Below are 24,090 nucleotides of genomic sequence, written 5' to 3'. Positions count from 1 at the left end.
TCAAGTAGGACTGCTGTTATCTTTCGTTCCAGGAAGCCGAGTTACTTGATTTTAGGAGGACTGTTGGAGGTCCCCATTTGTATAAATAAGAAGGCTTAGGGCCTCAGTGTTGTTAGTTAGATTTTAGCCATTTTTTAGTCTATTTTCGCACTCTAGTGCAGCCCTATATCAACACATTTTCGAGCTTTTTCTTGTAGATAGTTTTTGGGATGTAACTATTATTTTGATCAATAAAGATGAATCCAGCTTTGCACTAGCTTTGATCTTTCTTAGGAGGCTGTAGCTCTTGGGGTTGGGCCCAACCCAAGTGCCAATACCTCCTTTGTGTACTTTTATGTGTTTTCCTTGCATTCATAGAATAATTTCTGTTATTTAGGTTAAGGTCTTGCTTTGTTACTTAGGTTGATTTTGATGATTAAAATAGCTTTTCATGCTTCAATTTGATTTGACAGTTTGGTGACAGAAAAGATCTGCAAAAAGGCCATTAAGCAATCCTTGATCTAATCTCTCCCTCCTTGGGACCATGCGCTGAGACCAAGGTATACTTGCTGCCACAAAAACATTGTTTTTGCCTTTCCGTGCAATTGCTAGTGTTAGATTTTTAGTTGGAAAAGTTGATACCAGTTGTACTTGCATGATTTCCTGTGTATAAATTTCTGTTCATCATGTTTCTGGTTTTTAGGTTAGATTAGGTCAAAATAGCTAGATCTATGGTTTTCCTAGTCTTTGTTCAATCAGTTTTTGAAAATAGTGTGCAGAGCACCTGTAATACCTCCCTGCCTAGCCTTTCCCCATTATACAACCTGCTCCAACCCCTAATCCAAGATTCCTTCCCTTCATTTGCCACACTTTTCCAATTTGCCCTAATTCCTACATTCTTGTGCAACATCGCTCCTTCCATCCTTGAACGAATCCAACCACCTTAATCATTCTTTAGCCTCATTTACCAAGTCCTAGGCCCATTTTCATCCTCATCCATCCTCCATTTCCACTTTCCCACCGTCTTTCCACCATCAACCCTTCAAAATCCTCTTTCGGATCTTCCTGTAGAACCCTTGCAGACTTCCCGTAGAAGTTCACGTGAGCGGTTTTTCAAGATCTGATCACTGTGAAACTCTTTGGAAGGGTGCTAGGGACCCCTGAGGCCCTTTTCTCACCTTCCCAACCTCCTGCAAGCGCCTACTCCCTTTCCCTTCGCCAATCAACCTCTGCACAGTAAAAAATAGTTAAAGCACATGCATAATAATTCTGAGAGATTACTAAAAAATACAAAAATATGCCTTTTCCATATTTTCCTTCAGAAGTAGCTTAGTCGCATGCATTTTACCTTTCCAAGAGTCGATGGCATCCATTTCCACTGCTTTCATCTCTTTTCTTGCACCAGTAGGGTTCGTCGGTAAAACTAGGGTTTGCTAGGGTTTGCATTTCCTTTCAGCTTTCAGCTTCTTTCTGCAAGTAGACTAGCCTCCTTTGAGTTAGCTTTCGTCCATCACAATTAAAAGCTTCTTCTAAGAGCTCATAGAAGTTGGCTTAAGCCCCTAGTGGACTTGTGCTAGCTGATCAAGTGACAGGTTGCGGCAAGAGCTAGTACTTGTCAATATAGCACCGTCGCTTCCAAGTTTGTTACGAACAACTAGGTTGATAAAAGTAAAGAAGGGAGTCCCAGGAGTTGCAGCATCATTGCTGCAATATTGGAGCCTACCATCTTTTTGGCGCCATTGCCGGGGAAGCGTCAGAGTATTTGTGATCGCTGCTTTTCTTCTATTTTCTACTGCAATCTTCTGCTAAGTAGTTTATTTCAGCAAGAGTAGAGTAGTTGTTTCATTTCCATTCTGTAATTTCAATTCTGCAAGCGTAGATTAGCATTTCAATTCCGCAATTTCATTTCAGCAAGCATATATTAGCATTTCCTGCTTTCATTTCAATTTCGCAATCTCATTTCAGCGAGTGTAGATTAGCATTTCCTGCTTTCATTCCAATTCTGCAATTTCATTTTAGCAAAATAGATTAGTCCTTTCCTGCTTTCATTTCAATTCTGCATTTTCATTTCAGCAAGATAGATTTTAGTTAGTTGCAGTTCAATCTATTTTAGTTTTGTAGGTACAAGCAGAAAAAAAAACAAAAATCAACCAAAAAGATTTCCTTTCATGCCTTGTAGGAGTAGAGATAAGTCAGAAAAATGTTTGCACAACACCCCCACTGCTTCACACAGCCAACCTTCTCTCTTCTTCGATGGCTGTGATTAAGAAGAACCCCTAGGTGGACAGCAAGACATATTTGAAGAACCTCTAGGGGAGAAGAAGAAGAAAACATTCCTTTGGAGAAAATGGCTGAAAACAGAAATGTTGGGAGCAGTACCTTTTCTTCCAACTCATCCCTTTATGTTGGAAAAGGTGAATGTGAAAATATGCTGGAAGATTTCAAGAGCGAGATGAGGCAGTTTCTTGCCATGCAACTGGATACCTTGCAGATCCAAAGGAAGCAAGAGGAAGCCGAGAGGGCTTTGGCCATCTTTTGTCCTAGGTGCACTAGAAAGCATCCTAGGAACGAATGTCCATTGCACTCCATAGAAGTGTGTTTTGTCTATGAAAAAGACCATCCTACGAACCAGTGCCCTTCCTTGCCTGGAATTAAAGCTGCATATCAGAGGGCCAAAGGAGCCACTGAACCACTCTATTATATGAACCAAAGGAGGCCACATGGACCCATACCTTACCAGTAGGGAATGCAAGGGACATCCCAGACCTATTACAACCCTTATCAAGCCACTTCCATGCCTTCTTGGGGTCCCCCTACTCATCCTTCCTGGTCCACACCTCCTCCTTAATCCTTCACATCTCCATATTATGCCTAACCAGCTGCTCATCCATTTCACCCCTACACTCAGCCACAACCTTAGTGGAATGCATCTCATCAGGGGTGGAGGTCCCAGTACAACACTCCTCCCGCTCCTTTTCTTCCACCACCTGCTCAACCGCAACCATCGCCTCCTGCTCCACTAAGGCAGCCCCAAATGCCTGCTCAACCGAACTTGAACCCAAAAAACAAGCAGGCTCAACAAGTATATAGTGGGAAACCACCTACTCGACCACAACCCCATCCACATCCATCTCAAATATACACCCCCACTCAACTAACCGTACCACCATTTCCAAACCCACACATTAGAGTAGCTCAACCCAATTCCAATGCTGAGGCACAACATGTCCAAACAAGTCCTCTTGAGCTCAATGATATTCACCATAGCTCAGGAAGAGTATTGCAAAACATAGATTATATTGATATCATTGAAGGACCTCATCTAGTTGACAAAGATGCAAAAGAGAAGATCAAAGAACCATGGGCTGCATTTGTTAAAGAGAAGACAACAAAATCAGAGATCGAGAGAGCTCCCTCATGGTTACCATCAAATCCTCCATGTATTCAAGAGAAAAATCAACAAAAAGAGGAAGATGAGAAGGTCATGGTAGAAGGTGACATGAAGAATGATCCAGATCAGCAAAAGGACCAAGGATATCAGAGCTATATTGAGATATGGTTCCAGACGGTCACTAAGTTGCAGCAGTACTCTCTTCCTCAGCTATGCTTGATCCCTTCAAAGTCAAATCATTTGGTCTCTGAAATCCGGATACTTGTCAAAGCATGCATTTCAAGCCTCCACATCATTTTGTCTATCATCTCGATGTGCACATGGCTCCATTGGAAGTATTCTTATACTTGAAAATGATTTTGTTTTTCAAGTAGGGTAGGGTAGGAAAAAAAGAAAAAAGAGAAAAAGAAAAAAATGAAAAATAAGAGAAAAATAAAAATCTAAGGTGAAAACCTCCTCGGAGGCGCCTCAGATTGGCTCATTGATTGAAAACCTCCATGAGGCGGTCAATGGGTTAGAAAGAAGAGAAAAGAAAAAGGGAATAAGATCCCTGGGTGAAAACCTCCCTTGGAGGCGCCCAGGGCAGGCAATTAGGGTGAAAACCTCCTTGAGGCACCCTAGTTGTTTTCAAAAAAAGGAAGAAAAAAGGAAAAATGAATTTCCAATTGTATCGCAGGTTTGTAGAACTTCAGGAAGCAGAAGAAGGTGCCAAGAAAGCTCTGAAACCAACAACAGCACCTATCCTAGCATCCCTCACCCTTCTCCATCATTTTTGACATTCTTTCGACCTCACTGTGCTTCTTTTCTGAAAACTGTGTTTTCTACAGGAAGTTCCTGTAGAAATTACAGAAAGCTAGAAGTGGACTTCAAAAGTAGTTTGAGAAACAGGGAAGCTTCATGAAGGGTTCATAAATCCTCCTGTAGTCTTCAAACCCCTCTTCCATCATTTCCATGCCTGCATCACACCCCAGGCTCATTTTTCTTACTGTCCAAAAAACTGCAGAATGCCCTGATACAAAAATACATAGAGTAGAATTTTGTTTTTTCCCTAACTTGAAAACCGTGCATCCATTTAAAAAACTATTTTATGGGGAGTTGTATAGGGATTATGGCAACATGCCCAAGCAATTTCAGCCAATTCTAGTGCACAGTTTCCAAGAAATCAGCCTCCATCACCTTCATCCATTTTTACTTTTTCTCTATATCCATGCATCCATTTCAAAACCTATTTCATGGTGAGATGCATATGGGTAACAGTAACCTACCCAAGCAATTTCAGCCAATTCTAGTGCATAGTTTCCAAGAAATTGACCTCTATCATATTCAGCCATTTTCAGTTTTTCTCAAAATCTGTTCATCCATTGACCACAATTTTGCTATGGGAGGTGCATAACGATGATAGAAACATGCTCAAAAAATTTCAGGTCAATCCGATCTATCGTTTGGGAGCTATGGAGAAAACAAGTCGCTGTCCTACAAAAATCTAGCATCAGCAGCATGAGGGTGCAAATCTGAAGGTGGAAGTAGACTCCTGCAACTTAGATCCAGCTAGAGGATACCTGCACAAGAAAAATAGCCATGTATCAGCAACTAGACAAGCATGCATCCACAGAAACAAAGGCATGCAGCAGAAGGAAAGGCCACAACACCTCACAACAAACGCATTCGACTTCCAGGTAAGTGACTAAACCCGTTCCTCTGTTGCATGAATGTAATTTAAGAACTGCATGGACAATGAGATGGTTGTGATTAAACAAGATCAGTGGCCAGCTAACTGGCCACCCTCATCCAGTTCAGACAGAGCCTTGTCTAGTTCTACAGCGCTCAGCCGGAAATCATACAACATACGTGTATAGTCAACTCAAACAGGTAGTGACAGATGTTTTGAACTCCAGCACAACTGATGTCAAGTGATTAACAGGGAGAGAACATATAGTTCATAATAACACTGCAGTGGGGACCAATGGTCTGCATGGGGCCAACGTGCACTTGGCCAACTCACCCTCCATCAACGGAAGTCTCCATAAACAACCAATCGAACTCATCTTTGAAATACTCTCACCATCGTTGTTTCCATTTTATCATCGTCCCCGCAGCTGCAACAAGCTCTATACCACCTCCATAGCAGTGAACCAGTTGTTCTCTGCCATTTTTCAAAACCCTCTTGCTTATCAACATTCTACAGGAAGCTATAACAGTTCTACAGGAGCAGGAACAATGTCTATAGGAAGGTTTCTACAGGAAAGGCAGAGAACAGCTCTGCAGAAAGAAAACCCGGGATTTTCATCGAAATTCAAGCTCAAAATGAGGTGGGATCAGGAAAAATTCTCTGTGCATGATTTTTTTGAGTAAGGTGGTGAATTAAACACGACATTAGAATGAAAAAAGAGAGTGAAAGTCTACCTGCACATTGAAAAAAGTGAAAAGTCTGCCTGCATATTTTCTCTGAGTTCTACACAGTTCTCTGTTTTTTTCCCTCTGCATTCAAATTCTATCTTCTTCTTTCTCACATTCTTCTGAAAAGAGAGATGCAACCATAGGAACTAAGCTTGTTTGAAAAACTGAATTTGCAAGACTGTCCACTCTCTAAAAGAAAAAACTGTGTTATTTGCTTTTTGTTCTGTCAAAAAATTGATTTCTTTTCAAAAACTGAGAAGCAAATTTAGGTTGGAAAAGTTTGAAGAGAGGAAAAATTGCAAATTGTTGTTGTGAAAAAACACGAAAAATTCCAGGAGCAGTAACAGGTTCTACAGGAGCACCTACAGCCAGTTCTACAGGAGGGGTAGTGAACTATCTTTTTTAGAAGAAAACACGGGTTTTTGCAAAATTTCTGCCTTCAAGAGGTAGATTCCATGCATAGCCACCTTGATTATCAATATGTGGAAGGAATGATATCATTTTAAGGAAGGATTAAACCTAAAAAAGAAGAGTAATTGCATTCAAAATTTCTGCCTGTTTTAAATAAAGAAGAAGAAGAAAACAAACAGTTTTATCTGTTGCATGTTTCTACAAAAGAAGTGATGCAATTTTAGGGAAGAATTAAGCTTGAAGAAGGGAGAAATTGCATTAAAAAAAAAGGGCTACCTGTTTCTTAGAAAAAACACAGTTTACCCCTGTCTTCCTATTTTCTTCAAAATTCTTGTCTCCATCCCTACATTTGGTGTTTAGAAGGGGTATAAGCACAATGGCAGAAGGATTCATATACTCCAGCATTAAGTTTAAGGCAGGGAGTCCAGATCAGCTGGCTCACTATGGGTTAATTAAAATTTTAGTGGAAGAAGCCCTCCATACATTCACACTCCCTGTGGCATGGGAAGTCTTCAAAAGGATGATAGCTTAAGGTGACATAAAATCCCTCACCTATGATATCAGTCCTTCTGACAGTGAGGAAGAAGAGTAGAAAGGGGGAGAAGATGAAGCAACTGATGACTTAGCAGGAATAGAAGAGGAGAAGGATGAAGAGACAGAAGGAGGAGAAAAAGAGGAAGCAGAGGCAAAACAATGAAAAGGGTCCCCTGAGACTCTGGAAAGTGAGGCAGCAGCTGGTCTCACTGCCCTAAGCACACCAATTAAGCCAAAAGAAAGAGAAAAAGGTAGGCCTCCATGTATTTTAAGGCCAGGAAAAGCACAAGAATTCAAACAAGCAGAATAGGAGGAGCAGTGGAAGGACATGGACAAGAAGGTAGAATTTTATGGCACACATGAGCAGACCACTTCAGAAGCTTGGGATGATAGGGAGGCCACCAGGGCCATCAAGAATGAAGAGATAGATTAGTTGCTCAGAGGATGAGCAACACCTTCAGTAGGGGGGTGATGATGAGCCCCAGAAATGGGTAATTATATGGGCTCATTCAGCCTCCTAATTCGACTTAATCCACAATTCTCATTAGTTTATTGCATGTTTTTGATTATATTTATGCTAATAGAGTGAATTGGGTTAGTCATTATGCCAAAAAGTCTAATGTGTGCTTTATGCAGATTTTTGGTCAATTTTGAGACAAAATCAAAGGTTTAATGAGCACTTGGCAGCCAAATTTGTGGAAGAACAAGGGAGAGGATTTGTAGGAAGGTTTCCCCTTCATTTATGAGCCCTTACCTCGAATTCTCCATCAAAACTCAGAGCACAAAGCCAAGGGGCAACCAAGCAAGTCAAGTAGGACTGCTGTTATCTTCAGTTCCAGGAAGCCGAGTTACTTGATTTTAGGAGGACTGTTGGAGGTCCCCATTTGTATAGAGAAGAAGGCTTAGGGCCTCAGTGTTGTTAGTTAGAATTTAGTCATTTTTTAGTCTATTTTCGCACTCTAGTGCAGCCCTGTATCAACACATTTTCAAGCTTTTTCTTGTAGACAACTTTTGGGATGTAACTGTTATTTTTTGATCAATAAAGATGAATCCAGCTTTGCACCAGCTCTGATCTTTCTTAGGAGGCTGTAGCTCTTGGGGTTGGGCCCAACCCAAGTGATAGTACCTCCTTTGTGTACTTTTATGTGTTTTCCTTGCATTCATAGAATAATTTCTGTTATTTAGGTTAAGATCTTGCTTTGTTACTTAGGTTGATTTTGATGATTAAAATAGCTTTTCATGCTTCAAGTTGATTTGACAGTTTGGTGACAAAAAAGATCTACAAAAAGGCCATCAAGCAATCCTTGATCTCATCTCTCCCTCCTTGGGACCATGAGCTGAGACCAAGGTATACTTGCTGCCACAAAAACATTGTTTTTGCCTTTCCATGCAATTGCTAGTGTTAGATTTTTGGTTGGAAAAGTTGATACTAGTTATACTTGCATGTTTAGATCTGTTCTTGCTTAGCTTTCATAGTTATCTTGCATGATTTCCTGTGTATAAATTTCTGTTCATCATGTTTCTAGTTTTTAGGTCAGATTAGGTCAAAATAGCTAGATCTCTGGTTTTCCTAGTCTTTGTTCGATCAATTTTGGAAAATAGTGTGCAGAGCACCTGTAATACCTCCCTGCCTAGCCTTCCTCCATCATACAACCTGCTCCAACCCCTAATCCAAGATTCCTTCCCTTCATTTGCCACAGTTTTCCAATTTGCCCTAATTTCTACATTCTTGTGCAGCATCGCTCCTTCCATCCTTGAATGAATCCAACCACCTTAATCACTCCTTAGCCTCATTTACCAGGTCCTAGACCCCTTTTCATCCTCATCCATCCTCCATTTCCACTTTCCCACCGTTTTTCCACCATCAACCCTCCAAAATCCTCTTTCGGATCTTCTTGTAGAACATCTTGTAGAACCCCTGCAGACTTCCTATAGAAGTTCACGTGAGTGGTTTTTCGAGATCTGATCACTGTGAAACTCTTTGGAAGGGTGTTAGGGACCCCTTAGGCCCTCTTCTCACCTTCCCAACCTCTTGCAAGCGCCTACTCCCTTTCCTTTCGCCAATCAACCTCTGCACAGTAAAAAATAGTTAAAGCACATGCATAATAATTCTGACAGATTACTCAAAAATACAAAAAGATGCTTTTTCCATATTTTCCTTCAGAAGCAGCTAAGTCGCATGTATTTTACCTTTCCAAGAGTAAATGGCATCCATTTCCATTGCTTTCATCTCTTTTCTTGCACCAGTAGGGTTCGTCAGTAAAACTAGGGTTTGCTAGGGTTTGCATTTCCTTTCAGCGTTCAGCTTCTTTCTGCAAGTAGACTAGCCTCCTTTGAGTTAGCTTTCGTCAATCACAATTAAAAGCTTCTTCTAAGAGCTCATAGAAGTTGGCTTAAGCCCTTAGCAGACTTGTGTCAGCTGATCAAGTGACAACCTGCGACAAAAGCTAGTACTTGTGCATATAGCACTGTCGCTTCCAAGTTTGTTATGAACAACTGGGTTGATAAAAGTAAAGAAGGGAGTCCCAGGAGTTGCAGCATCATTGTTGCAATACTGGAGCCCACCACAAATGATAAATTTGTGATTAGAAATGACGACTAAATTTTGCATCTATACGAATATTAGTAGCTAATTTACAGTATCTTATAACACGACTGAAATTTAGTCATATTTCTTTGGTCATTAATTGACTTAAACGATGACTAAAATTTGCATATATATGACTATTAGTAGCTAATTTATAGTATCTTATAACACGACTAACATTTTGGTCATATTTCTATAGTCATTAATTGATTTTCTGAGGAGATCATGTACTAATATATTTTGTTGTATATTTGATCATTAAATGTGGAAATTATCGACTAAATTAATGACTAAATTAATAACCAAATTTGTGACTAAATATACTACTAAACGATAAAATTGAAACAACAAATTAATGACCAAGTTAGAAATGACTAAAAGTTGGTCGCATTATAAGACACTGTAAATTAGCTACTATTGGTCATCGATTGAAAAATTGTCGTTTATATGCAAATTTAAGTCATTTTTGTAGTAACTAATTAGCTATTTTATACTAGTGATACCACTAATGGCCACTAGCCCCAATAGTGGAACATTATAGTCAAGAACACCTACTCCTCCAAGTAATTATACTCACTTTATGCTACGGAGAAGCCAAGGGTCTTCACAATACTCCCAAGCTCTTTAAGCCTAATCCTGGCCAAAATCTTGGCTCCCAAAAGCCCTTTACATGAGTTATGAGGTTATATTTAAAAAAAATGGGGGTGAGTCTTCAACTCCCCTTTGTGACCTTTGGACTAGCCTTATGATTCTTCAACTTCTTTACAAAACAATACATTACATTACATGATGACTCTTCATGTTCCAATATTGACACCTCGAATTTCACTTACAACCTAATTACAAATAATATTACATTTGACACTTGTACCCATATAAGAAAAATAGGGTAGAGACAACTTGACAGCCTAACAAGACACAACACTATGGTGCTAGATTTTGGGAGAAGTCTAGCTGAACAACATCCACTTGCTGCTTCTCGGTCACATATTGGTGCCAAGCTTGATACTGTGTGAAGATGTCCCCACACTACGTAACGATGTCTGGTTGGAAGTGGACTCTGGCCTCCATGGCATCTGGGTACACTGTCTTGGAACCTATGTCAGGTTCATTCTGAAGCATGATAAACATTATTCTAACATTGACAAGACTATTGATGAAATTATACATGTTATGTTTGTTCAACTCTAAGACTTCCCTACTGGCATTCTGTCTCAGCTGCTCCAAGTACTCTTCGACCTCTTGCCGAACTTGGTTCTTGGATTTGGCTTTGGTGAGGGAAATGAGTGATGGGATCTGGTATGTTCTCACCAAGACATCCAAAGTACTGAAGAACCGTACATACGAGGCCTGAATGGTACCAATGAACAGGGAAAATTTTAAGGATGGAGATTTATCTTAAAGTTTAGAAAACTTGGAAAATCTTACCAGTCCCTAACATGAAAACTATAAAATGTTTAGTGATATGTTTGTAAAAATATTAAAATTTCTAATGATTTTATATAGCCTCTATAAAACTTGGTGATTTTTATGGTAAAATTATTTTATGATATAAAATTTGGGCGAACCATTTTTAGGAAAAATTGAAATTAGCGAACATTTTTTTGGAAAAAACATACAAAATTAGCCCACTTGCGAATATTAGCTCGTAAAATTTCCCCTGCCAATGAAGGAGGCGAGATGCTAGATTTTCTAGATCAACATTCAAACCTTCACTTTCTATGGCTCTACCTATGGCTTCATTTTCTTCACTAAGTCAAGTGTTTCCCCTTTGTATTACATTGTCCACTCTTACACATAGACAATGACAACTTGTATGTTCTTGAGAGTGTTAACAAATTCTTTGCTATGCTGCTATAAGGCATGAAAATGGACAACTTCTTTATGTACTATGACAAGCCCGTCATAGAGGTTCTGCATGGTTTCTCCAAGTGTTGATACTTCAACAAGTATTGCCGCTCTCATATCCTCCAAGTAAACTTGTGTGGAAACCACATTTTGCACTACTGCGCGGAGTTGTTCTACCTCTTTCTTCGTAACCTACAAGTTTTGTGCCATTTTCTCATTCTCGGCCATCAAATACTAGACATTTGATATTGTTGCTCCTGTATAGGCCAAGTTAGCTTCGACAATGGAATTTGAATGCTTTGTGGTGTCCCACACTATCACCCTTTCTCTAATGAATGTAGGTGATGTGTGATCATCCAGAAAGTGATTTCTATGTTCTTGTATAATTCTCCTTTGGAACTCATTGAATGATAGATTTACACATCCATTCCTGGATCATCATTAAGGATAAAAACATCCCCTTGCTCGCTCAAGGCTGGCTCTGTTGCTGAAGGTGGTGGAGACAAAGAGATGACCTATGGTGCTCTCGACATCAAATCAACATCTTCATTATGTGGTTCCTTTTCCATCTCCATATATGTTACTTCAGTCAATTACTCAATCTTTTGTGAAATCTCCCAATCCTGCATTTGTTTACCTTCCTCCTCAGCTACTGGTTGTTCCTGTTCTTACTCTTCAACATGTATTGACATTGTTTCCTCTATCATAGCTCCTTTCCTTTTTTCTTCTTCCTAATTTTTCTTCTCTTCTCATTCTTTCCTCCTCAACTCCTATTCTTCCTTCAGCTTCTACTCCGTCTCTTGTAGCTTTAGTTCTAATTCCCGAAACTATGCTTTTGTCTCTTTCTCTGCTTTGCTCTCTACAACCTTTGCTTCCTCTTTTCTTCTTCTTCCAAAGCTGCTTTCAAAAGAATAATATCTTCTTTCATTTTGTACCTTTTTTCTCCCTCTAGATTGTCAAAAATATTCCTCTTTCCCTTCTCCTGCAAGGGGTTACTGCCTTCTACTGCTGCTGCTTCCAGATTTTCTACCATATGTGGAGTAGCCTATGAATTCCTTGCTAAGCTAACTGATTAATTGATTATGGAGGCATTGTATCAATACTCGAAGGATCCTCCTCTGGCCAATGAAATTCCTTACCGATCCATGAAAAGTAAAATTTCATATAGTAGTCCTTGAAAATATTGTTGGGATCATATAGATTAAAGTCTCGAGTACTGAGTTCAAATCTCACTACCTCCTTAGCCTCGACATCCAAAACTTTCAAGTTATTTATCTTGTATAATCCAATCTGAAAAGGAAGAGTGGGCCATCGTTCTTTCTTCTTCCTGTGTAGCATTGCTGACAACCCTGTGGTGAGATGATATGATACTTCTTGCATGATAAGTTTTTCAGTGGAAAACCTTGGTAAGACATGCATAGACTTCTCTCTACCAAACACTCTAATGAAGGCTCCATCTGGTGAGGCATACCAATCTACGATTTATGCTAATACCTCCATTACTTCTCACGACATGCAAGGTGGATCTTATTGAAAGATAATCTTGTGCAGTGGGATGATGAAGTGGTCAGTTAGTCGTGCCATTACTCCTCGATAACTACATTTTGAAAGAAAATTGCAATAGATGTGCATGGAAGTTTCTCATGGTGTCCATGTCCAGTTCATGCCAGGGAACTACTGTTGCACATAGATTTCATCCAATAAGTATGCAGACTTATGGAACCATGCTTTCTCACCCTTGGGTAGATTCTAACCATGTGCTACATGGGCCTTCAATTATCTAGCCAATAGATATAACCAGTTTAATGACCTCCCATCATTCACCAATTGGTCTAATAAGACTATCCACCCATCAAGAAAGGTTTCCATGCTCTCTTGACCATGGATTCTTCAAGAAAAGATAACCAAGTGCTGGTAAGCATTCCTGAGGGACTTTGTCTTGTACACATGGGTGGGTGTTTGTCGAAACTTCGATGGCTCTTTCACCCTACATTTGACAATGTCTCTTTTGTTCACATAGATATGGTTTGCATAGAAGAGTGAGTCTGTGCACTCTATTGGCTTGGTAAAGTGATACATTTATTGAAAGTATTCTGCCCAGAAGGTGGAAAGCTTCTACCCGCTGGCACTGCTCGATGTCATGGTCTTCCCATCAATGTGTGACACACTCCAACTGATGAAATCGACACATGGGAAGGTGGTATACCTACACGAAAACTTGTATAGCCCTGATTTCTTGATGATGAGGTAAACCTGTCGGTCCTCTAAGATTTCATCAAAGTCCTTTGCAAAAGCATCTTTAATTTTCTACCATGTTAGTGATGATCCCTTTTCTATAAACAAATGAGTATCCACACACACTGGAAAATCAACTGATGTTTTCTCAACTACTTCCCCAGTACTTCTCTTAGTGGTTTACTTTGAAGCATCTCTCTTAGATGCCGTGGTTATAGTGACTGTTGGAGAGGTTCTCAATAAATGCTATACCTATGCGACATAAAGGACACTCATGGCAAGAAAATGTCAGTCTTAAGAAAATCTACTTTCAAGGGATGTTGAAGCAACAAATTAGGCATCATATGGGGAGGATTACACAATTTTTGTTAAAATTTGGGTACCAGAGGACAAGTTGTTCCCTAAGGCTTTGATCTTTGGCCTAGGGAAAAGTGTCCAAATTTATTTTTTATTTTTCTGAGTCTAAAGTGACTTTATAAGTGGTAAAGTCAATTTAATTTAAAAGTGTCTTTATAAGTGGTAAAGTTACATTATAATTTAGAAGTGACTTTATGAGTGATAAAGTTACATTCTAATTTAAAGGTGACTTTATTAAAGTCAATGAAGAATTAGAAAGTGGAAAAGTGACTATGGAAATAAAAGGCTAAGTGGGTCTTTATTTAAGTGGGTAAGTTAAAAAATAGAAAGTGAGAATTAAATGCACATTTATTCTCACCCTTAGATTTAAATGAATCTCATCCATTAGATCTTAGGGTAACCCAAAAGGTCATTTAGAGAATAAAAGGAGAAGAGAAGAGGAAAATATTTTCATTCTTTCATGAGCATTTGAGAGAAAGATAAGAGAGAGCAAGGAGAAAATTTTTGAGCGGTGAGGAAGTGAAGGAGAGTAGCAAGAAGACATTTCAACAAATCTGGGAAGCAACATTTATTGGCATGCATCCTAAGGCAAAACCGTACAACAGGAGAAAGGCACAGATATCGAGGAAGAGGGACAACACAGAAATCAAGGAAGATGGACAGCAGCAAGGGCACAAATTTCAAGGGAGATTTGGGCACAAATTTTGAGGTAGCCATATTGCTGAAATCCGTACAGTCCGTACAACAAGTTCTAGGAATGTTTTTTGAAACTGGTTGTACAACATTTAATGTTGTTTTATTGTTGGAAATTTTTATGTTTTGGCTATTTTTTGATTGGCACGATTTTCGAGGCAGAGTGCAAGCACAGAAATCAAGATAAGTTGTCTTTTGTGTTTGATGGAATTTTTACTGTGTATTTGAGTTTCTCTATAAAAGCATTTTCAGAAATAAGGAAGAGCTCTCAAACTAGTTTTCCCCAAGATTTGTAGGGGGTTTTTCCAGGGCCACATTGACCAAAAATCACTATGTTATTGTGTGTGTAGCTGTCATAATTTTGCTGTGTTTTATTTCTAGAATTTCAGCGCTTGTGAAATCTCTAAATTCGTGTTTTTAGAAAATTATTGTCATTTCCAAATTTTAGAATTTTTATCATGTTTGGATTTAAAACTAAATGCATGGAGTGATAAGGAAAACTAATAACCAGAGTGGGGGTTGAAATTTATTCATGGTATCAGAGCTTGGTTGGCTAAAAAGTGCAGTTTGGGACAACAAATTGAAAATTACATTAAGCTGATTTTTACACAGAAAACAGAAACCTTTACCACAGATTTGAAAATTTCAGTTTGGTAGGATAGTGAAACATGTCTTTGGGTTTGAGAGTTGAAGACAGGTTGGATGGGCAGAACAACTACAATGCATGGAAGGAGAGAATCCAGAGAATCTTTGGGGAAGCAGAAGTTTGGGGCATTATGGTAAATACCATACAAAACATAGTAGTAGTACCTGTTGACCTTGTACAGTTGGCATAGTTTAACAAAAAGAATGTTAAGGAAAAAAAGATTGATTTTGGAAGGAATGAAAGACCATGGCATTCTTCATATGAGAGGAAAGACTTAAGAACATGAGATGTGGACAACCTGGACCAGTCTTTACCAGAGGTCAAATGAAAACAGAAAAATGGTCCTAAAGGAGAAACTGAAGGCAATTAAAATGGTTAAGGCTAACAATGCTACAACATACCTCACAAAGATCACTTTATTGAGAGATGAGTTGGCAGCTGTAGGTGATATCATTGCGCCAACTGAGTTGGTGAGGATTGCTTTGAATGGTCTTCCCAAGAGTTCGGAGAATTTTGTGGATGACATTGTTACACGAGAAAACCTTCATGATTGGGTGAGGTTGTGGGATGATTGCATTCAGAATGAGATCATAAAGAACCATCTTGGGGCAACGAAATAGGTGGAGGAGGATGAAAATGTGGCATTGTTAGCAAGAGGCAAGAAGGGCAGAGAAAAGAAGCAAGCTTCCAACAGTGGAGGCAAAGGCAAAGGTAAAGTAAAGCAGCAGAACAAGGAGAAGGACTATTCCAAAGTCAAATGTTGGAATTGTCAAAAGTTGGGACACTATGCTGTTGTGTGTCCGGAGAGGAAGAACAAGAAAGGGAAAGACAAACCCATGGCAACTTCTGCAGAGATAGAGAACTTTTTAGAGAGATTTGATCGGGAGATTGGGTTCATATCTTGTGAGGCCACTAGTTCAGGATCACCTGCCATATAGGTTCAGAGGGAGTGTGCATTCCCTGCTACTAGCATAACATCTTCTAGCATTTGGTATGTTGATAGTGACGCTTCCCGCCACATGATAGGAGTCAGAGAGTACTTTTCAGAGCTTTCAGAGGGTGATACTGATATGGAGGTAGTACTTGGTGATAACAACATTGTTAGAGCATTTGGTGTGGGGACATTGACATTTGATAGGGGACCCAAACCTCCCTTGAAAGTGTCTGATGTTCTATATGTGCTTGGAATGAAGAAGAACTTGATATCTATCTCAACACTTAAGGATAGAGGGTATGATGTGTTGTTTAGGAGAGGGCAGGTGTTTATATATCCTAGGGGAACTCCAACTTCTTCAGCTAGAGAGATTGGTGTGCGTCGTGCCAAGGTGTACAAGTTCTCATTCCAACCCCTGATGGAATTGAGTAGCAGCACCCAAGACAGGACTGACATCAGATCTAACAGTTTAGAGTTGTGTGAGATTTGGCACTGCAGGATGGGGCACATGTATCATAGGGCCTTGAGTACATTGCGAGAGATCACCACCGGTGTGCCAGATTTTAGTTCTGATCACCTTGATGTATGTAAAGGATGTGCTATGGGGAAGTTTGCCAGATCCCGTTTTCCCAATAGTGACAGTAGAGCGACCAAGATCCTTGACTTGATACATACCAATGTGAGTGGTCGGATATCTCATGTATCATTGAGTGGCTATGAGTACTATGTTTTATTCATTGATGACCACTCCAGGAAGACCTGTATTTATTTCTTGAAGACCAAGAGTGAGGTCTTTAAGTGGTTTCAAGAGTTCAAAGCTCTTGTGGAGACTTAGATAGGTAGGAAGATCAAGGTCCTCACGTCAGACAATGGAGGGGAGTATACCCTTGGTGAGTTTGTTGATTTTTGTTCTGAGGCAGGCATTAGAAGGGAGTTCACAATTCCTTACAATCCCAACAGAATGGGTTTGCAGAGAGGAAGAATAGATCCATTGCAGGGGCTGCCAAAGCCATGATTCATGATTAGGGGTAACATTTATTTTTATGGGAAGAGGCCTGCAACACTGTTGTGTACTTGCAGAACAAGAGTCCACATTGTGCCTTGGGGAATGTGATTTCGGAGGAGGCTTTTTATGGGAAGAAGCTTGATGTTGCGCACTTTTGTATCTTTGGGTGACTTACATATTCCTACGTCCCCAAGGAGAACAGGACCAAGCTAGAGTCCACTGTAGACAAGGGCATCTTTGTGGGTTATAGCGAGACCTCGAAATCTTATTAGATTTATATTCCTACGCAGATGAAACTGGTTGCTAGGCAGGATGTGAAGTTCAAGGAGGAGAGAGCTTTCAGGAGGTCACGGGAGTTAGAGTATCCAGAGTCACCAGCCCCTCACGAGAAGCTGAGTCAGCCACATGGATCTAGTGGTCAGGGATCATGAGGCACATCGATTACAGTGTCAGGTCCATCAATGAGCAGTGGCTCTTAGAGTCAGGTGGGTGGTTCTTCAGGCATCATGCAGGGCAATTCGCAGAGCAGTTCATAGGGTAGTTCACTAATGGATAGTTCACAAGGTACTTCAACATCTACAGGCACAGATTCAGGCATGAGGTCAGTTGGCAGGCCTTCAGGACTTCAGGCTTCTGATGATGATGAGGATTCTTTCACTCCGGTGAGAGAAGTATGCTAAGGGAAGAGGAATCCCAAGTGGCTTCAAGATACCTTGTGTGAGTCCACATCACTTTTTGGGCCAAAGAGATAGGTTAGAGAGAGTAAACCACCTGAGCGGTTTTGTAGTTACATGGCATTGGTAACAAGCATTATTGACTTTGAGCCTTCTAGTTATAAGGAGGCAACCAACTAGCAGGTTTGGGGAGAGGCCATGATGGAGGAGAATTCTTCTATTATGAAGAATGATGTTTGGGAGGTAGTGCCGAGGCCTGAAGGTAAATCAGTTGTTACTTCCAGATGGCTCTAGAAGATAAATTATGCTGTAAATGGTAGCATCGAAAAGTTCAAATGTCGATTTGTGGTGAGAGGGTTCTCACAGGTAGAGAGAGTTGACTATGAGGAGACCTTTGCTCCCATAGATTGGTATACATCTATTCGCTCCATTATATCGATTGAAGTAGAGATGGGTTGGAAGATCCACCAGATGGATGTGAAGACCGCATTTCTCAATGGCTTCATACAGGAGGAGGTTTATATTGAGCAGCCATAGGGCTTTGAGGTGCATGGGAAGGAATCCCATGTATGTAGATTGAAAAAGGCACTCTATGGCCTGAAGCAAGCTCTTAGAGCTTGGTACTTGAGGATTGATACATACTTGTAGCAATTGGGTTTCACAAAGAGTGAGGCTGATCCGAACCTATACTTCATTGTGGTGGGTGAGGAGCCTCTCATTCTGGCATTGTAGGTTGATGACTTGATCATCACTGGTGCAGAGAGACCCATTGAGGGCTGCAAGAGAGATATTACTTCAGAGTTTGAGATGAAGGATATTGGCTTGATGCATTATTTTCTGGGATTAGAGGTGTGGTAGGAGGAGGGGCATTTCTTCTTTGGACAAGGGAAGTACATTGTGGATATTCTTAGCAGATTTCACATGGAGGACTGTAAACCCATGTCTACACCTACGATCACTAACTGGAAGAAGATTCACGCTTCTGATTCCGAGTTGGTGGATCCTACTCTATACACATAACTAATTAGTTGTTTCATGTATTTGGTCAACACTCGACCAAATATATGTTTTGCAGTTAACATTATGAGTCAGTTCATGTGTGAGCCTAGGAGAGTGCATTGGGTGGCTGCAAAACACATTCTTCGTTACTTGTAGGGGATTGTGGATTTTGGTTTGGATTATAGACAGGGTGATGGAGTGAGACTGGCAGGGTACACAAATTCAAATTGGGAAGGTTTTGCTTCAGATAGGAAGAGTACTTCTGGGTGTTTTTTTTGTGTTGGGTTTGGCAATTGTGTCATGGATCAGCTAGAAACAATAGTCAGTTGCATTGACTTCGGCTAAGGTAGAGTATATGGTGGCTAGTTTGGATATTTGTGAGGCCATATGGCTTCACAAGATGTTGTTTGTTCTATTTGGTCAGGCATTGAGACCTTTCGTAATTTACTGTGATAATTAGAGTTGCATAAAACTCACGGAGAATCCAATTTTTCATGACAAGTCAAAGCATATTGAGATCAAGTATAACTTCATTAGAGACTATGTCAAAAAGGGAGCTATCAATCTTCAGTACATTTCCACAAATGAGCAGGTAGTGGACATTTTCACCAAATCCTTATCATGGGGCAAGCATGTCTACTTCAGAGACAAGATGGGAGTGGTGAGGAACACTTTTCTTAGTAAGAGGGAGTGTTAAAATTTGGGTACCAGAGGACAAGTGGTTCCCTAAGGCTTTCATATTTGGCCTAGGGAAAAGTGTCCAAATTTTTTTTTTACTGTTCTCCTAAAGTGACTTTATAAGTGGTAAAGTCAATTTAATTTAAAAATGACTTTATAAGTGGTATAGTTACATTATAATTTAAAAGTGACTTTATAAGTGATAAAGTTACATTCTAATTTAAAGGTGACTTTATTAAAGTCAATGAAGAATTAGAAAGTGAAGAAGTGACTATGGAAATAAAAGGCTAAGTGGGTGAGTTAAAAAATAGAAAGTGAGAATTAAATGCACATTTATTCTCATCCTTAGATCTAAATGAATCTCAGCGATTAGATCTTAGGGTAACCCAAAAGGTCATTTAGAGAATAAAAGGAGAAGAGAGAAGGAAAATATTTCCGTTCTTTCATGAGCATTTGAGAGAAAGAGAAGAGAGAGCACGGAGAAAATTTCTGAGCAGTGAGGAAGTGAAGGAGAGCAACAAGAAGACATTTCAACAAATCTAGGCAGCAACATTTATTGGCATGCATCCTAAGGAAAAACAGTATAGCAGGAGAAAGGCACAGATATTGAGGAAGAGGGATGGAAACAAGGGCACGAATTTCAAGGGAGATTTGGGCACGAATTTCGAGGCAGCCGTATGATTGAAAATTTTATTGTTGGATTTTTTTTTTGTTTTGGCTGTTTGTTGATTGGCATGATTTTTGAGGCGGAGTGCAAGAATGAAAAATGAGATAAGTTGTAATTTGTGGTTGCTAGAATTTTTAATGTGTATTTCAGTTTCTTTGTAAAAGCATTTTCAGAAATAAAGAAGAGCTCTCAAATTGGTTTTCCCCAAGAGTTGTAGGGGGTTTTTCCAGGGTCACATTGACCAAAAATCACTGTGTTATTTTGTGTGTGGCTGTCATAATTTTGTTGTGTTTTATTTCTGCAATTTCAGCAATTGTGAAATCTCTAAATTTGTGTTTTCAGAAAATTATTGTCATTTCCAGATTTTAGAATTTTTATCATGCTTGGATTTAAAACTAAATGCATGGAGTGATAAGCAAAACTGATAACCAGAGTGGGGGTTGAAATTTCTTCAATTTTCTCTCGCAAGAGGGACTAGCTACCTATGGGAACTACGCACTGTGTAGTCCTAGTAGCCAAGGTGGAAGCTTGTGGCTTAAAACTACGTAATGCACAGTTCAGCCTGGGCAATGGCCTGGGAGAGACTACGCATTGTGTAGTCTCAATGTCCAAGAAGACATACTGGTTCTTGGAAATGCAAAGTGTGCAGTTGGAGCTAGCTTGGACTACACACTACGCAATTTCAGAGGCCAAGTTTGTGGCTTGAGCCTTAGGATTGCACAGTGCTAGTTGGGCAATGTGAAAACTGACCAAGGGAAATCTAAATCTTCCCAAGGGAAGTGTGAAAAATGAGCATAGCTGAGAGATAGTGTGAAGTGAAGCTGAGTGAAAATATGACTAAGTGAAAGTAAATTCATGTGAATAAAGTGTAGCTAATTAATCAAATGGATGGAAAATGAAGTAAGTGTGGAGAGTTGTTGCAACGACAACTGGTGAAAAAAAGGAAAACTAACGTGACACTTGGGAAAGGAAATCTAAAACTTAAAACATCACTTCTATAAGTTAAAACAAGTCAAAACGCCAATAACCATGAAGAGAAACAAGTGGAACAACACTCACAGAAGGTAGACGATAAAAGGCGACAAAAAAAATGGTAGAAGACGAAAAAAGAAAAACTCACTCGGAAAAGTGACGACGATGGCGCTGAAGGTTCCTTGATCTCTAGATATCCGATATTGAGTGAAAAAATGAGCTCTAGAAGCATTGATTAAATACATTTGGATAAATTAGGGTTTATGATGTGCATACCTAAACTCAAGGAAAAGGTGACACATGGCGAAAGTTTCTAAAAATAGTGCAATTGCCTCCTTCGGGATACTAAAAATGGGTCCTTATTTTTTAGGGATGCTTTTTTCTTTTTCTTTTTTTTCTCTTTTTTTGGGGAAAATTTTCATGCAGACTGTTGGGAAGGACTACGCAGTTTTGGGGAACTAGGCAACATTTTGGCTCAGTGCATTGTGCAGTTTCTCAACTTAGTGATGCTTGCACAATTTCTAGGCTCAATATTGGGCTTCCTCCCATGACTGCACAATTTTTGAGCTCAAGGATGATTGGTAGTCATGACTGTGCAATTCCCATCATCAAGGCTTCTTGCCCTCAAGGATTGCACAATTTGTGGAGGCAAGACCAGAATGACTGTGAGACCAAGTTGAGACATGAACTTGTGACTTAGAAGAATCAACTAAGTAACAAACACAAGAAAAATGAAAAGATAAGTCTCGGTTGAAGCATGGATACCTGGATCAGTGCAATATGAACTAATGTGGTTGAGAAAGGAGCCGCCAAAATTGAATCATAGGAAAAAATTTGGAGGGTGGTTGTAGCGGCTACAACTAGGAGATATATGAGGAAATTAATAACATGAATTTCAAACTAAATAGAATCATTCCTTAGAGAGATTCATCAATGAAGTTTCCAAGTAAATAAAAAAAGTGGATATGAAAGAGGTGGAACAAGATGATCATTCTTATTTCATATGACTACTTGTGCATTTTATCCCAAATGGTATATGCCAAGATCTTATAGTGCTAATGGTATATATGTTTTAAGTGGAAAGAAGGTCTTTCTCAAACCATATAGAAGATATACATTAATGATGATGTAAGGATAAATTGAAAAAGTTCATAGATTTTGTAGAACTAAGTAGCTTTAGTTGCACAATTATTACAAAGAAAGATATGGAAAATGAGGTGCAGGTTAGTCCCATAAGTTGGTGGTGAACCAACATTCAACACAGCATGTTGTTGCATGCTAGTTACACAACAACATGCAATAACACTTGCTACAACTTCTGCCACATTTTCATTTGTATTGTTAAGAAGGGTTAGTAGTATATCCATTCTATGACATTGAAGCATATATTTTTTTGGAGCAAGTGTTGACTAGAAAATCATTTTTAAGGACCTAATACCAACTTCCACAACCTGAGATCAAACAATTTAATGTTGTCAACAGCAAGACATAGGCATGCCATCTTTTACAATGCAAGTTATGGATCTAGATGCAAGGCAATGAATGACTAGATTTAGACCCTAACATTTCGAAGATGGCACAAATATATTTTTCACATCAACTTCATAAAGTACCTAATCTTGAGTATTTTTTCTATGTGGGATGTCATGGGTTACTCTGTTGCTCCATGTAGGAGGGCCACCATTTGTATGAAAAAAATCCCATTTCATGTTTTAAGTTTAACATGAAATCCATCCCTGATGGGTTCCCACTCAATAGATGAATCCAACCTTGGTGGTACAGTCTGCAAGACCTTCTTCTATGACATCCCCAAAAGAAATGGTATCTCTGTTGGTGTCAAGTATTAGTTATAGCATATTTTTAATATTATCACAGAATCACTTTCAATAAATTCAACTTTCCATCACATTTAGTTTTGCACTATCTCTATCCTAAGTAACTGTCTCCTCATCTTGATTTTCCTAAATATATTTGTCGTGATGGCTTCTAAATCATGCTAACATTGCATTCTCAAAAAATTCCTACTCACTAACCAACAATTCATACTCTGTAACTGGAAACAATGAAAAATAGTAGTTTGAAGAAAACTACCGCCACAAGTTAGTGTAAACATCAACAAAAAAAAATTTGTTTATGGAACTATGGATAGATAGAAACAAAAAAACTTGTCACGAATAAATCTGATTCTAGAAAGAAGTAAAACAATTTCACAAAAAATTGAGGAAAACGGTAACAGGTTTAAAAATGCGAACACATGTAGTACCTTTGAGGCTCAAGTGAGATTATCACCATTGTCACCAACTTATATCTTGAACACTAACTTATGCGCCTTAACATTTCAAAGATGGAACAAATATTTCCATCACATCAACTTCTCGAAGTACTCAATCTTGAGTAGCTACTCCTGAAGAATTCAAATTCCATAAAGAAGCAAAACAATTTCAAAAAACTTTGAGGAAAACTATAATAGATTTTAAAATGCAAACACATGCAGTACCTTCGAGGCTCGAGTAAGCTGATCACCACTCTCACCAACTAATATGTTGAGCACCAACTTCTGCACCTTATTTTCCCTCATGGGATTGTTTAGTTTCTTCTCTGCTGCCTAGAAACAAAGACATGACGACCTTCAAATGAAAACCTCTCACAGCTACTAGTGGGCCACTTATTTTAAAATTTTAATTGGAAATACAGAAAGGGTTATCTCAAAATAGTGAGAATATACAATTTCATTCAGAAACCTATAGTTTAAGGGCGTGAAATTAAATCGAAATGGAAAAAACATGAACCATTTTAGATGTTGTTATGCTATTCCTTCCCCTTCCTCTATTGACACCGCAACAAATAGGTTCACATAACTATTCAAAACCCTAGCATGACTTTAAATACATAAGAATGACAAATACTAGGCACGTAATAAAACAAAACATGTGGAATCAGAATGTTGTGAAGGCAGTCGATATGATAGCGCATGTCACAGAAGCTTGTGGTTGAGATGATAATAATCTAATGGATCATATTACTCTAATCTTCTAACAAAGTGATCTAAGAGCTCACGAACACAGTGGTATGGGAGGGGAGT

General features: G+C 39.2%; 1 pseudogene; it reads right to left on the bottom strand.

Moving 5' to 3' along the window:
- Positions 1 to 23,607, bottom strand: part of LOC149213609 (large ribosomal subunit protein uL5z-like) — a 32,297-nt pseudogene extending 8,690 nt beyond the window's left edge.
- Positions 23,608 to 24,090: the final 483 nt, after the last annotated feature.

Source organism: Pinus tabuliformis, chromosome 1_1 (genome assembly GCF_031772625.1).
Source record: "Pinus tabuliformis cultivar Carrire ecotype Pingquan chromosome 1_1, CPIR1, whole genome shotgun sequence".
NCBI classification, from domain to species: domain Eukaryota; kingdom Viridiplantae; phylum Streptophyta; class Pinopsida; order Pinales; family Pinaceae; genus Pinus; species Pinus tabuliformis.
Note: the sequence above shows the minus strand (reverse complement) of the source record. Positions and strands in the feature narration are given on the sequence as shown.